Source organism: Camarhynchus parvulus, chromosome 5, assembly GCF_901933205.1.
Source record: "Camarhynchus parvulus chromosome 5, STF_HiC, whole genome shotgun sequence".
NCBI lineage: Eukaryota > Metazoa > Chordata > Aves > Passeriformes > Thraupidae > Camarhynchus > Camarhynchus parvulus.
In genome coordinates this window covers 61,809,243-61,822,840 of record NC_044575.1, presented here as the reverse complement: position 1 = coordinate 61,822,840, position 13,598 = coordinate 61,809,243, and the positions used below count along the sequence as shown (strand labels likewise).

Below are 13,598 nucleotides of genomic sequence, written 5' to 3'. Positions count from 1 at the left end.
GGAGCGGAGCGGAGCTGCCGCCGCGCTCCCACCCCGCAGGACGGTTCCGCCGGTGCATCCACCGGACCGATCGTCAGCTCAAACTCCGCGCACCGCCCGCAGCCGCGCCGCTCCCGCCCGCCGCCCGCTCCGGACCCGGGGTCCCGGGCGGCGGCTGGGGCCGGGCTGTGGCCCCGGGAGGGCTGTGGGGCGTCCCGGGGGCCGCGGCCGCTCTCGGCGCCCGTCGCCGCAGCCCGGCCCCGGCGTGGCGGGGCAGGCGGAGGCGTGTCCGTCTCCGCGCCGGTGCCCGCGCCTGGTCCCGCCCGGCGGCGCGCAGCCCCGAGCCCGGCGCGGCGGGGGCGGCCCGGCCGCACGTCTGCGCGGCGGCGGTCGGGCGGGCGGGCGGGCGGCTGCGGCTCAGCCGTGCGTGCGGCGGGGCGGGGAGGGCCCGGCTGCTCCAGCCCGCCCCGGCGCGGCGCGGCGCGGGGGAGGCGGCGGCTGCTCCATGCGGCAGCGAGCGGCGCGGCTGCCCGCGGCCGGGGCCGGGGCCGGGGCCGGGCGGAGGCCGGCGGCGCGGAGGATGGGCGCAGCTGCCGCCGCCGCGGAGGGCCGAGCCGCGGGCGCCGCGCTCCCCGCTCTGCCCCGCCGCAGCGCCCGCCGCCGCGGCTGCTCCGCCTGAGCGCGCCCGGCGCGGAGCGGCGCGGAGCCGCATGGCCCTGCCGCCGGCCGCCCCGCGCTAGCGGCACCCGCACCCGGGAGGCGCCGGCCCGGCGGCGGGGCTGCCCGCGCCTCGGCTACGTCCGTCTGTCCATCCGTCCGTCCGTCCAGCGCAGCGCCCGGCGCGCAGGATCCCGCAGCGGGGTGCGGAGCGGCAGCGCTTGGCGAGGATTAACCTGGCGCAGGTACGCGACAAGGTCAGCGCCGGCGGGAGCAGAACGGGGCGGGCTGCCCGGTGCGGGACGATGCGGGCGGGCTGATGCGGGCGGGTTGTCCCGCGCCTCCCGCCCCCGCCGCGCGTGTGTGCATGTGCCGCCGCCCGCCCCAGCCGCCGCGTGGGGCCGTCCCCGGGCCGGCGTGCCCGTCCCGGCCGCGGGCAGCTCCGCCGCGGAGCCGCGGTAGGATGCGGGGGTGAGCGCCGGCTCGGGGCGGAGCGGCGGGCAGCCCGCCTGCCGCCAGCGCCCGCAGCCCGCCGGGGCCCGGCCGCGGCCGCACCCGCAGGGGACGCGCTCCGGCCGCCGCCCGTCCCCGGAGGCACCAGGTAACGCGAGGGGAGTCGCGCCCGGCACATCTGCATTGCACCGCGGTACCGGCCCAGGGGATGGGGGGGGGGGTTGGGTGGTGAGGGGCGGCCCGGCCGGTCCCGAACGTCCCGGTCAGGACGACCCCAGGGCGCCGGGACGACGCCCTTCCCGGGAGGGCGGCGGCCGCGGGAAGCGCGGAGCGGCGGGGCGGGTGCCCCACGGACGGGCCGGGCCGGGCCGGGCCTGGCCGCGCTGCCGCCGCTGCCCGCGGGACGGCGCCGGCGGCCGCCCGCGCCGGGCTGGGCAGGGGCTGGGCTGGGGATGCTGCGGGGCCGGAGATGCTGCCAGGCTGCGATGCTGCGGGGCCGCCCGCGCCGCGTGCCGCCGCCCCCTCCGCGCCGCGCTGCCGCTGCCGCCGCCCGGTTACCGGCACCGCTGGCGCTGCGGCGCTGCCCGAGCGGGCGGAGGAGCCGCTGTTCGCGGAGCCATCCCGGGGCGCTCTCGCGGGTGGCTCGGGGGGTGCGGGGCTCTGCCGGAGGGCGCCGGAATCCCGCGGCTCCCCCGCCCCAGTCCTCCCGCCCCGTCCCACCGCCCCTGGCCGCCACGCGCACCCCGCTCTCCCCGCGGCTCTGTCCCCAGGGCCGCCGCGGTCCCCTGCGTCCTGGGATGCGGCTGCGCCCCCCTCTCCTCCTTGCCCTCCGCCCCCTCCGTGGCGAACGCCGCCGTGTGCGGGAGAAGGAATGTAGGACAGAATGGCCCTTCCCCGCCGGAAGGTTCCCGTTGGGGAGATGGCAGAGCAGCGGCGGAGAAGCCGGCGGAGCCTCGCAGCCATGTTGGTGTCGGAGCATCAGCCCTCGCGGCTCCGGGAGCCTGGCTGCCGTGCGGGAACCGGCATGTCTGGGCCAGGTGCACCGGGGAAGCCTCTTCCCGAGCTGCTCCTTCCCAGCACGGACCGGGGAACATTGGCTCTGCGGCTCCTCTGCATCCTGGGACAGCAGCTCTTCCCTTCCTCCCTTCCAGTCTGTTGCGTCTCCGGGGCACTCATTATGTTGTGTGTGTGGAACAGAGGCATGTGTTGGTTCCAGCTGTGGTCATGAACTCGGCCTCAGCAGTCCTGGAGACCAGGGGTGGGACAGCAGGTGCCCCCAGCCAAGCCCAGCCCCGTGTGGCCTTTGGCTGGGTGCCGTGGAACCGGACAGGCTGGGTGTCCCTGCCCTTGGCCATCGCGCTGTCGTACTGGTGATCCTCCCCACCCACGCTTCCATTTCGCATGTTCCTGTGTGACACGTGGTGTCAGCTCGTTCCCTCTGAGCATCCTCGGGCGAGCCTGCGTGTGCAGGGCTGCTCAGGCCGGCACAGCCAGCCAGCCCACTGGCGAGGCGAGGTGGATCCATGCTGGAATTGAAGCCTGTTTGGTTCCAGCGGTGCCTCTGCAGATGGAGGGTCTGGGCTGGCCTGGCAGCAGCTGTGTCCAGGAGCATGGGGCAGTGCTGCCCAGATGGACTGCGTGTGCTGGCTCTGGTCTGCCCTGCTGTGCAGGACTGCATCCCAGCTGCCTGGAGCTGGGTGCTCGGGGCTGTGTGTGCTGCCACAGGGACTGCTCCAGGTGGGCACCCTGGTCCTGTGTACAGCCACCCCTCGGAGCTGGCCCATGGGCTCTGTGGTATTCCAGTCAGTCCTGGCAGGTAGAGGTGTGCCAGGCCTGGCAATTCCACTGCTGGTCTGGGAGTCTGGTTTGGTTTTGCACAAGCAGCCATAGCAGAGACTGAGTGTTCTCAGTGCTCAACACCTTCCCAATCCACGCTGCTAAATATATACTGTACTCAAGGGATTATGCATTTGTTTAAATGCATAATAAATGTGTTTAAATGCGTAAGGCTGGATCATAATGCACACCAGAGCTTGCCAGTTTGGCCTCCAGTTACCAGCCTCTCTAAGATACATCTCCTGGCATATTATCTCATCTTTCTGCTTTCAGAAAGAGCAGTTCTTGGTTTTATCATGGCAGGGCAGTCAGTGGAAGCAAATCCTGGATATTTCAGGTGCCCAGTGCAAGTTAAAGCTGAATTAGTTCTCCTGTTCAGCAGACACTTCCAGGTGCAGGAGGGGACTTGAGATTGACACATTCCACCCAAGACATGCAGATGTGGAAGTGGCCTCCAGATTGTCCTGTCCCAGTGAGAGCTGGTGGGCTGAGTGCTCATGTCATCCTTACAGCCAAGAGAAGCTGCACTTGAGTGCAGCTCTGTTCAGGATGGTGCCCCAAGGGCTTGGTTTGAATTTTTCATGCAGGTCTGTTGTGTGGAGAGGCTCGTGTTGGCCACTGAAGGTGTGAGTGGGGCCAGGGGGAGGAGGCTGAGAGGTGGCTGCCCAGCCCAGGATCTGGGCTGGCTGGGAATGTGGGGAACCCAAGAAGAGATGTGGCTGAGCAGCATGGCAAGGAAAAAACAGATCTTCCTCAATTTTTTGAGAAAGATTGGAGGGGCTGTGAAGGCAGGTGCATCAGGAATGATGGCCTTGGCACACTGGGTGCCTGCCTTGGGTGGGTGGAGCATCCCCAGGTGCCTGGAGGGCCTGTCCCTCCGCTGGGGCACGTGGGGTAGTTCAGAGGCTGGAGGGCTAATGGCTTTGCACTGCTGATCGATCCTGCCTGTGCTTTCAGATGTGGTGAGGCTGGGTTTTATGGAGCAATCTTTGCATATTCCCTGCACAAGCAGCTGGGCCCGAGCGCCGCTCTAATGGCCTCGCTATTAGCGGGCTCAGAACCTGAGCCAGACTGAAAAGGCTGTGTAAGTGCTGCTCAAGCGTTTTGGGCCAGGCATATTCCATGCATTAGGGAAGATTTGTACTCTTTGGACCAGACATCACTGAGTGTTGTCTATTTATACACATCTAAATATATCCTCTGCAGTCTTCAGACTTTTCTAGCTAGTAGTAAAATTACTTTTCAATATCATGCTATTAAACCATGCTTGCTGACGCTATCTGATGAAGTTTGTGCTAGGAGAGGCTTATGTGTGTGTGTTTGTTTTAAATAAAAACTATTCTTGAGGTAGTTACCTAAAATGCTTTGGAAACAAAGGCTTGTTGTCTGTGTGGCTGGGTAGCAGGGAGAAATGTGGTCAAAGAGGAGCAGCTCTGGAGACATGCTCAAGCCTGGGAAACCAAATCCAAACCTTATCCAAAGGTTTAGGGTACCTTGCCCAAAGTATAAGCTTTTGTTGCTGAAGAGTGAACCATTCTTTCTAGAAAGTTTGTATGAAATAATCATGCACTTTGCAGCAAAATAGAAACATTTGCTTCAAATTAGTCAGATATACCTTCTGGTACTCTGGAGTTTGAGATGTCGTTCTGAAAACAGAATGACGAATCCTGAAGTAAGGTGGGTTATGGAATTCCTCTGCAGTGCCCAGATCCAGGCTGTGCAGGGTGTTCCCTCAGAGCCCTGCTGCACGGCTGGCTCTGTGTCCTGGGTGCAGTTCTCTGGAGCTGCTGTGGGTCTCAGTGGGGCTCCCGAGGAGGGTGCAGACCTTGGCTTGTCCCCAGTAGCCATGGGCTTGCTGGGTGGGTGGTGGGGACAGACATGGCTGGCTGATGCTGGCAGCCCGACATGGAATAGTGATGGCCATTGTTTTGTTTTCTGTGGCAGCTCTTGCTGTCGGTTTTCTGAGAGCTAGGAGGCTGCAGAGGAAGGGAAGGGGGTTGGTGTTCACAGGGGAGCAGGTGAGGTGAGGAGAGGAGAAGACAGGCTCTTGGAGAGGGCCCTGGCCCTGAGCCCCTGGAGCCAAAGACAGGTGCTGGTCCCTGGGCCACCCCAGGTCCCTTGGCTGGGGCTCTGGGCTCCATGAGCCAGAGGTCTGTAGTGTGGTGACATGGTGTGGTGGCAGGAGCCGTGTCCTGCCCTGTGGGCACAGGTTGGTGTGAGGATGACTGAGGTGTCTGAGGGCTCCCTGCCCATGTGCCCTATCCCACATGGGCACTGAGGTGCAGGCTGGGCACACCATGAACACTGCCTGAGGTGTCTGAGGGCTCCCTGCCCATGTGCCCCATCCCACCTGGCCACTGAGGCACAGGCTGGGCACACCATGAACACTGCCTGAGGTGTCTGAGGGCTCCCTGCCCATGTGCCCATCCCACATGGGCACTGAGGCACAGGCTGGGCACACCATGAACACTGCCTGAGGTGTCTGAGGGCTCCCTGCCCATGTGCCCATCCCACATGGGCACTGAGGCACAGGCTGGGCACACCATGAATGCTGCCTGAGGTGTCTGAGGGCTCTGCCCTGTGCCCATCCCACATGGGCACTGAGGCCGGCTGGGCACACCATGAACACTGCCTGAGGTGTCTGAGGGCTCCCTGCCCATGTGCCCATCCCACATGGGCACTGAGGCACAGGCTGGGCACACCATGAATGCTGCCTGAGGTGTCTGAGGGCTCCCTGCCCATGTGCCCATCCCACCTGGGCACTGAGGCACAGGCTGGGCACATCATGCCCTGAGCTGGGCAGCAGCTTCTGTGTTCCATGGGATAAATGGCTGTCCAAGTCCTGTTTGTTTTGAGCAGGCTGGATGATGTGGAAGGTGGTTTGTCAAATGGCTAACTGAGGCAGTGATGGCAGCCTTGATGGGTGCCTCCAAATGTGTAGCATGTGGCCTCAGAGTATTTGAGCCGGTTCCCAATGCTGCAGAGCTCGTGTCCAGTGCTGTGGTTTTGAGTTTGCTCTTGTAGATGAAGCTTCTCCCCAGGAACTGCCTCATGGCAAAACATTTCCATGAAAACATATGATTAGGTAGCTTTGCTTTAAAGTGGAATATCTTTTTTCCCTTGAAGTTTTTATTTAGGCTTTTCTGTCAAGATCGTGTTGGAATTCTTTTGGATTGCAGACAGATAAAACTCTTCAGTTTTTGTTGCCTCAGCATTGTTTCATTGCCAGAGAGCTGATATTCCCTGCTTATTTATTTCCAATTATTTATGGTTCCTGGTCTCTGTAGTTGGCCATGGGGGATGGAGAAGCAGGAGCCCACCACAGTGAGCTGTGACAGCTCTGTGAGTCCTGCAGCAGGACTCACCAGCTGTGGGACAGCAGTGTACAAGGAAAGCACAAACAAAGAGGAAAATGCACGGGGGAGAAAGCCACACTGAGAGGAATCCCCAGGATGTGTTCTTAGTCCTGTGGTGCTGCTGGTCCTGGGATTGGGATGGGATTGCCTTAGCACCTCTGGGGAGTCATGCAGAGATGTTCTGCTGCACATGGGTGAGGTGCTAGTTCTCCGTGCTTAAGCCAGACTTAAGAGTTTGCCTGGGATGTGAAATGCCCAGCACCGAGAGGCAGGTGCTGCTGGCACAGGGAGGCATCAGGACAGGAAGGCAGGTGCCACTGCCACTGGCACAGGCAGGCAGGTGCCATGGGCACAGGCAGGTATCCCTGGCACAGCAGGCAGGTGCCTACAGCAGGCAGGAATCACTGGCACAGCAGGCAGGTGCTGTGGGCACAGGCAGGAATCACTGGCATAGCAGGCAGGAATCACTGGCACAGGCAGGTATCACTGGCACAGGCAGGTATCACTGGCACAGCAGGCAGGTGCCACGGGCACAGGCAGGTATCACTGGCACAGGCAGGTATCCCTGGCACAGCAGGCAGGTGCCACGGGCACAGGCAGGAATCACTGGCACAGGCAGGTGCCACGGGCACAGGCAGGAATCACTGGCACAGGCAGGTATCACTGGCACAGGCAGGTATCACTGGCACAGGCAGGTATCACTGGCCCAGCAGGCAGGTGCCACTGGCACAGGCAGGAATCACTGGCACAGGCAGGTGCCACGGGCACAGGCAGGTATCACTGGCACAGGCAGGTGCCACGGGCACAGGCAGGAATCACTGGCACAGGCAGGTATCACTGGCCCAGCAGGCAGGTGCCACGGGCACAGGCAGGTGCCACGGGCACAGGCAGGTATTACTGGCACAGGCAGGTATCACTGGCACAGGCAGGTGCCACGGGCACAGGCAGGAATCACTGGCCCAGGCAGGTGCCACGGGCACAGGCAGGAATCACTGGCACAGGCAGGAATCACTGGCACAGGCAGGTATCACTGGCCCAGGCAGGTGCCACGGGCACAGGCAGGTATCACTGGCCCAGGCAGGTGCCACGGGCACAGGCAGGAATCACTGGCCCAGGCAGGTATTACTGGCACAGGCAGGTATCACTGGCACAGGCAGGTGCCACTGGCACAGGCAGGAATAACTGGCACAGGCAGGTGCCACGGGCACAGGCAGGAATCACTGGCACAGGCAGGTATCACTGGCACAGGCAGGTGCCACGGGCACAGGCAGGAATCACTGGCCCAGGCAGGTATTACTGGCACAGGCAGGTATCACTGGCCCAGGCAGGTATTACTGGCACAGGCAGGTATCACTGGCACAGGCAGGAATCACTGGCACAGGCAGGAATCACTGGCCCAGGCAGGTATTACTGGCACAGGCAGGAATCACTGGCACAGGCAGGAATCACTGGCCCAGGCAGGTATTACTGGCACAGGCAGGTATCACTGGCACAGGCAGGTGCCACGGGCACAGGCAGGAATCACTGGCCCAGGCAGGTATTACTGGCACAGGCAGGTATCACTGGCACAGGCAGGAATCACTGGCACAGGCAGGTATCACTGGCCCAGGCAGGTATCACTGGCACAGGCAGGTATCACTGGCCCAGCAGGCAGGTGCCACGGGCACAGGCAGGTGCCACGGGCACAGGCAGGAATCACTGGCACAGCAGGCAGGTGCTGCCGGCAGCACCGCTGGCGCTCCGGCAGCTGCGTCGTTGCCGTTTTCTCCAACGCACTGTGCAAGCCCTGATGTAAGGCTCCCTGATAGGGCCCGTGGGAGCGGGTCTGAGTAAGGCGAGCGGGATTTGTCGCCCTGTCAGCCGTGAGTCAGTGCTGCCGCTGCCGGTACGTGGTGTTTCACAGGAGCCTGTGCTGCCGGCTGTGCTGCGTGAGCCACTGCTGCTGCTGCCAGAGCCGTGCGCTGCGGGCAGGCTGGGCAGCCTGGGTGTCACTGTGCCGTGGGCAGCTTGGGTGTCACTGTGCTGTGGGCAGGCTGGGTGTCACTGTGCCGTGGGCAGCCTGGGTGTCACTGTGCTGTGGGCAGCCTGGGTGTCACTGTGCCGTGGGCAGCCTGGGTGTCACTGTGCTGTGGGCAGGCTGGGTGTCACTGTGCCGTGGGCAGCCTGGGTGTCACTGTGCTGTGGGCAGCCTGGGTGTCACTGTGCTGTGGGCAGCCTGGGTGTCACTGTGCTGTGAGCAGCTTTGGTGTCACTGTGCTGTGGGCAGCCTGGGTGTCACTGTGCCATAGGCAGCTTTGGTGTCACTGTGCTGTGGGCAGCTTTGGTGTCACTGTGCCATAGGCAGCTTTGGTGTCACTGTGCCGTGGGCAGCCTGGGTGTCACTGTGCTGTGAGCAGCTTTGGTGTCACTGTGCTGTGGGCAGCTTTGGTGTCACTGTGCTGTGGGCAGCCTGGGTGTCCCTGTGCCATAGGCAGCTTTGGTGTCACTGTGCTGTGAGCAGCCTGGGTGTCACTGTGCTGTGGGCAGCTTTGGTGTCACTGTGCTGTGGGCAGCCTGGGTGTCACTGTGCCATAGGCAGCTTTGGTGTCACTGTGCTGTGGGCAGCTTTGGTGTCACTGTGCCATAGGCAGCTTTGGTGTCACTGTGCCGTGGGCAGCCTGGGTGTCACTGTGCTGTGAGCAGCTTTGGTGTCACTGTGCTGTGGGCAGCCTGGGTGTCCCTGTGCCATAGGCAGCTTTGGTGTCACTGTGCCGTGGGCAGCCTGGGTGTCACTGTGCCGTGGGCAGCTTTGGTGTCACTGTGCTGTGGGCAGCTTTGGTGTCACTGTGCCGTGGGCAGCTTTGGTGTCACTGTGCTGTGGGCAGCCTGGGTGTCACTGTGCCGTGGGCAGCTTTGGTGTCACTGTGCTGTGGGCAGGCTGGGTGTCACTGTGCTGTGGGCAGCTTTGGTGTCACTGTGCCGTGGGCAGCCTGGGTGTCACTGTGCTGTGGGCAGCTTTGGTGTCACTGTGCTGTGGGCAGCCTGGGTGTCACTGTGCCGTGGGCAGCTTTGGTGTCACTGTGCCGTGGGCAGCCTGGGTGTCACTGTGCCGTGGGCAGCTTTGGTGTCACTGTGCTGTGGGCAGCCTGGGTGTCACTGTGCCATAGGCAGCTTTGGTGTCACTGTGCTGTGGGCAGCCTGGGTGTCACTGTGCCATAGGCAGCTTTGGTGTCACTGTGCCGTGGGCAGCCTGGGTGTCACTGTGCTGTGGGCAGCTTTGGTGTCACTGTGCTGTGGGCAGCTTGGGTGTCACTGTGCTGTGGGCAGGCTGGGTGTCACTGTGCCATAGGCAGCTTTGGTGTCACTGTGCTGTGGGCAGCTTTGGTGTCACTGTGCTGTGGGCAGCCTGGGTGTCACTGTGCCGTGGGCAGCTTTGGTGTCACTGTGCTGTGGGCAGCCTGGGTGTCACTGTGCCGTGGGCAGCTTTGGTGTCACTGTGCTGTGGGCAGGTTTGCTGTGCTCGTGGCTCCTCCTGACACGTCAGCCTCGTGTCTCATCTCTGCCGGTGCCCAGCTGCAGTGACGCTGCTCTTGGGGACCAGGCTCCAAACTGCAGTTCCCAAGAAGTGACTGCTGCTTTCCTGTGTCTGAGCCTCAGCTTTGGCTGCCTTTGGGGACAGTGTGCTGTGTCACAGGCGGGCAGGGAGGGCTCTGCACACCAACAGTACCCTGGGCAGGAGAGCACCGTAGCCCTGAATGCCACAACAGAGCCCGGGCAAGCTGACAAAGACAGCTGAGCTTCTTTCAGCTCTGGTGTAAAGAACCAGGATAACAGCACAGGCTCCAGATTAGGCTCCAATGCTGCCCAGCTGCAGGGTGTCCCAGCAGGCCCTGTGCAGGGGTCCTTGGCATGGCTGTGCTGGGTTGGAGATGTACTGCAAGTGCCTCCAGGTGACCACCTGTCCTCATAGTGTGGGTCTGGTAATGTTCAGGCCCCATATGCTGTGCTGAGGACCAGGGATGGGGATGAACATGGAGACAATCAGCCACCCTGGTGACACGTGGCCTCAGAGGCTCAGCCAGCAGAGCACCTGCATGGGGACACCTTTGTGGGCTAATTGCCACTTGCTGCCCTGGTGTGTTGGGCCACTAAAACCAGATGTGTCCTTGTCCCCAAGTACACAGCAAGGATTGCATTTAGTGACTGGGGGTGCAGCCCCCTTCTAGTACTCCATGTTCCTTGCACAGAGCGCCCTGGTCATCTGCAGCTGGATCCTGCAGGTGTCCCACAAGCACCCCCCTCTCTGCATTCCCGCTTTGGCAGCAGCGAGGATCCCTCCATCGGGGTCTGGTGTCCTGATGTGGCTGAAATGAGAGGCTGCCCCAAGGGCTGGCATTCCTGTTGTGTTCATTATTGCCCTGAGTTGGACACACCTAGCATGTGTTATTTAAGAAGCATTCTGCAAACATGCAGCTTCTGTGGATTGAAGCAATCCCCTGTCCTTGCCTGCCCTAGAAGGGAAACATGATAAATGCCGTGGAAGAAGGCACAGTAGGTCAGGGTGGGTGGTGGCAGCTGCTGTTACTGCCAGATGAGGACTCTGTAACTTCCAAGGGAACAGATGAGGACAGCGGTGTTTAAATGAGCATTGTGCTGTGTGCCCAGGTGGGTGCCAGCTGAGCTGCCCAGGTGAGTGCCCTGTGATTCTGGCACTGGGTGCCCCAGCAGCTCTCTTCAGCCCCGCCACGCTCCACCAGCTCTGCCAGGGCCTCCCGTGGTGTCACCAGCAGGCACAAAGGGCTCACTGAGTGAGCTTCATTTCTTCTAAGGAGCATTAAAGAAGCCAATCAATGTACAGAGCCTGTGACTGCACTTAAATTCCATCTGGAAAGTTATAACAGTAAATAAGGAGCAGTAACGAGGAGTGAAATTGTGTGGCCAGAAGGATGCGAGACTTGGAATTCTTGGGAGAGGCTGGACTTGCTCCTTGCCATCTGGAATTTGGGTTTAGGTGTTAATAAGGTATCCAAATGGTTCCCCAATGGTCAATAATGCATCCCTGGTTTGTACTGGGGATGTGAGGAGACGTGAAGGCTAAAGGAGGAGAGTGAAGGACAGCAGTATTACAGCTACCACACACGGGTCAGAGGAATCACTCCTACTCCAGGGGCACCACATGGTGTTCCTGTGATGCCAGGCACAGAAAATCTAACCCAAGCATCTGGGGAGCAGCACACATGTCTGGCAATCTGGGTGTCCCTGTAGGGACAGTGTAGAGCATGCAGGTCCCAGCTGCACTCCATGCCCTGTGCTCTGTGCCCTCCATGCTGCTGGTGTGGCCAGCAGTGCTGTGTGGCCTGCATGTGTCTGTGCCCTGTTCCGTCCTTGCTCTCAGCATGGCCAGCAGTGCTGTGTCTCTGTGCCCTCCTGTGTGGCCAGCCTGTGTCTGTGCCCTGTTCCGTCCTTGCCCTCAGCATGGCCAGCAGTCCCAGCTGGAGCAGCAGTGCTCCACTGGTGGTTCCGGTGCTGGAGTGGATTTTGTACAGCAGAGGCTTGGTCCTGAGCTGGACTGGGTGTGCATGGGGCATCGTGGAGCAGATACCTGCCTCCTGCAGGGCGTGGTTTCCCTCTGCCAAGGCTTTTGAAGTGTGCTAACCTTCACAGCTATGGTTTTGGTTTACATCTGCAGCAGCAAGTTGTGTGAGGCAGCAGAAGGGGATTTCTAGGGTGAGAGGATGGACGAGGAGGAGCTGCATCCCCTCCGTGTGTGTCAGGGCACTCAGGTGGCACTGTGTGGGCAAGGCCTGGTGAACTGAGTGTGCACAGGGGGCTGGAGGCACTGGGGGGGCTGTAGTGCTCCCCTGCCCACGATGCTGTGCCTGGAAGGGGCACTGGTGGGGGTCACCCCTGCCCTGCACACTGGGGTGGGCAGCAGGGCTGGGGGCTGGAAGGACAGGGTCTGACTGCCAGCTGCTGGTACTGCTGGTGGTGGTGGTGGCAGCTCCACAGCCTCGGGAGCAGTGCTGGGACTGCTGGGTGTGGAGAGAGCAGCGTGCTGGCTCAGCTCCCTTCCCAGCTCAGCCCAGAGCCGACTGCTGGCATATGACACTCGTTATCTCTCCAGCTCAGAAACGCAGTGCTCAGGGCATCCTGATGGATTTGTGACACTTCCCATGGGACTCTGTGCTCATAAACCAATTAAAGGATTACATCCTTGTAATGTGGAGAGTATTCTTTGTTTATTAAGTAATGCAGGTATAATTCAATTAGTGACAGACTGACCTGCTGATGTCAGATGTGGATGCCAGGCAGGCTGGCCTCAAGCTCTGCTCCCCCAGATGGGAGCAGCAGGAGCTGAGGGGAGCAGCTGCCCCTCCTGTAGCTCCCTGTGCCCAACAGGAGCCATGGGAGTTTTTTATGGCTTTTGCTGACCTGTTTCCTTTACAGACGCACAGAATCCCAGAATTGTTTGGGTTGGAAGGGACCTTAGGGCTCATTCCACCCCCTGCCATGGCAGGGACACCTTCCACTGTCTCAGGCTGCTCCAAGGCCACTCCAGCCTGGCCTGGGGCACTGCCAGGGATCCAGGGGCAGCCACAGCTGCTCTGGGCACCTGTGCCAGGGCCTGCCCACTCTCACAGGGAGGAAGTTCTTCCGTAAAAATGAAATGGTCTATTATTGTGAGATGGATTCAGGCTGGGCCGAGTGTTTACTGTTTGTCATGGCTCAGAAAGCCCTGTGTCACCAAACCGTGTCCAGGGCACAGCCTGTGCCCCCGTGCCCCCCTCTGGGTGGCTGTGGGTAGCTGCAGTGCCCTCCCTGGCCCCAGCTCAGGCTCTGCCATGTGCTGCTCCCTGTTCCTGCAGCAGCCTGGGCTGCACGACTACCTCGGGGTGCAGGGGTCAAGCGTCTGCTCCTCTGGTGAGGTGCTCAGCGCTGAGGGTCCTGTCCCCGGGAGATCCCTCTGTCCCTTGTGCAGAGAGTCCTGTCCCCGGGAGATCCCTGTGCTCTGGGCCCTGTGAGGTCCTCAGTGCAGAGAGTCCTGTCCCCCGGAGATCCCTGTGCTCTGGACCTTTGCTGAGGTCCTCAGTGCAGAGAGTCCTGTCCCCCGGAGATCCCTGTGCTCTGGGCCCTGTGAGATCCTGTCACCAGGGAGATCCCTGTGCTCTGGGCCTTTGCTGAGGTCCTCAGTGCAGAGAGTCCTGTCCCCGGGAGATCCCTGTGCTCTGGGCCTTTGCTGAGGTCCTCAGTGCAGAGAGTCCTGTCCCCGGGAGATCCCTGTGCTCTGGGCCTTTGGTGAGGTCCTCAGTGCAGAGAGTCCTGTCCCCGGGAGATCCC

The 13,598-nt window shown here is 61.7% G+C and overlaps 1 protein-coding gene across 4 annotated transcripts in view; it reads left to right on the top strand.

Annotated features, from left to right (window-relative positions):
• Window positions 1-716: 716 nt before the first annotated feature.
• The window catches only part of LRFN5 (leucine rich repeat and fibronectin type III domain containing 5), a 46,754-nt gene continuing 33,872 nt past the window's right edge, over window positions 717-13,598 (top strand). For 3 of the 4 annotated variants that reach the window (XM_030949529.1, XM_030949530.1, XM_030949526.1), the window contains exon 1: window positions 717-881. The gene's annotated coding sequence lies outside the window, so the exon portion shown is untranslated. Of the gene's footprint in view, window positions 882-1,202; window positions 1,238-13,598 lie in introns of those variants that run through there. The other variant, XM_030949528.1, reaches the window with a different exon arrangement.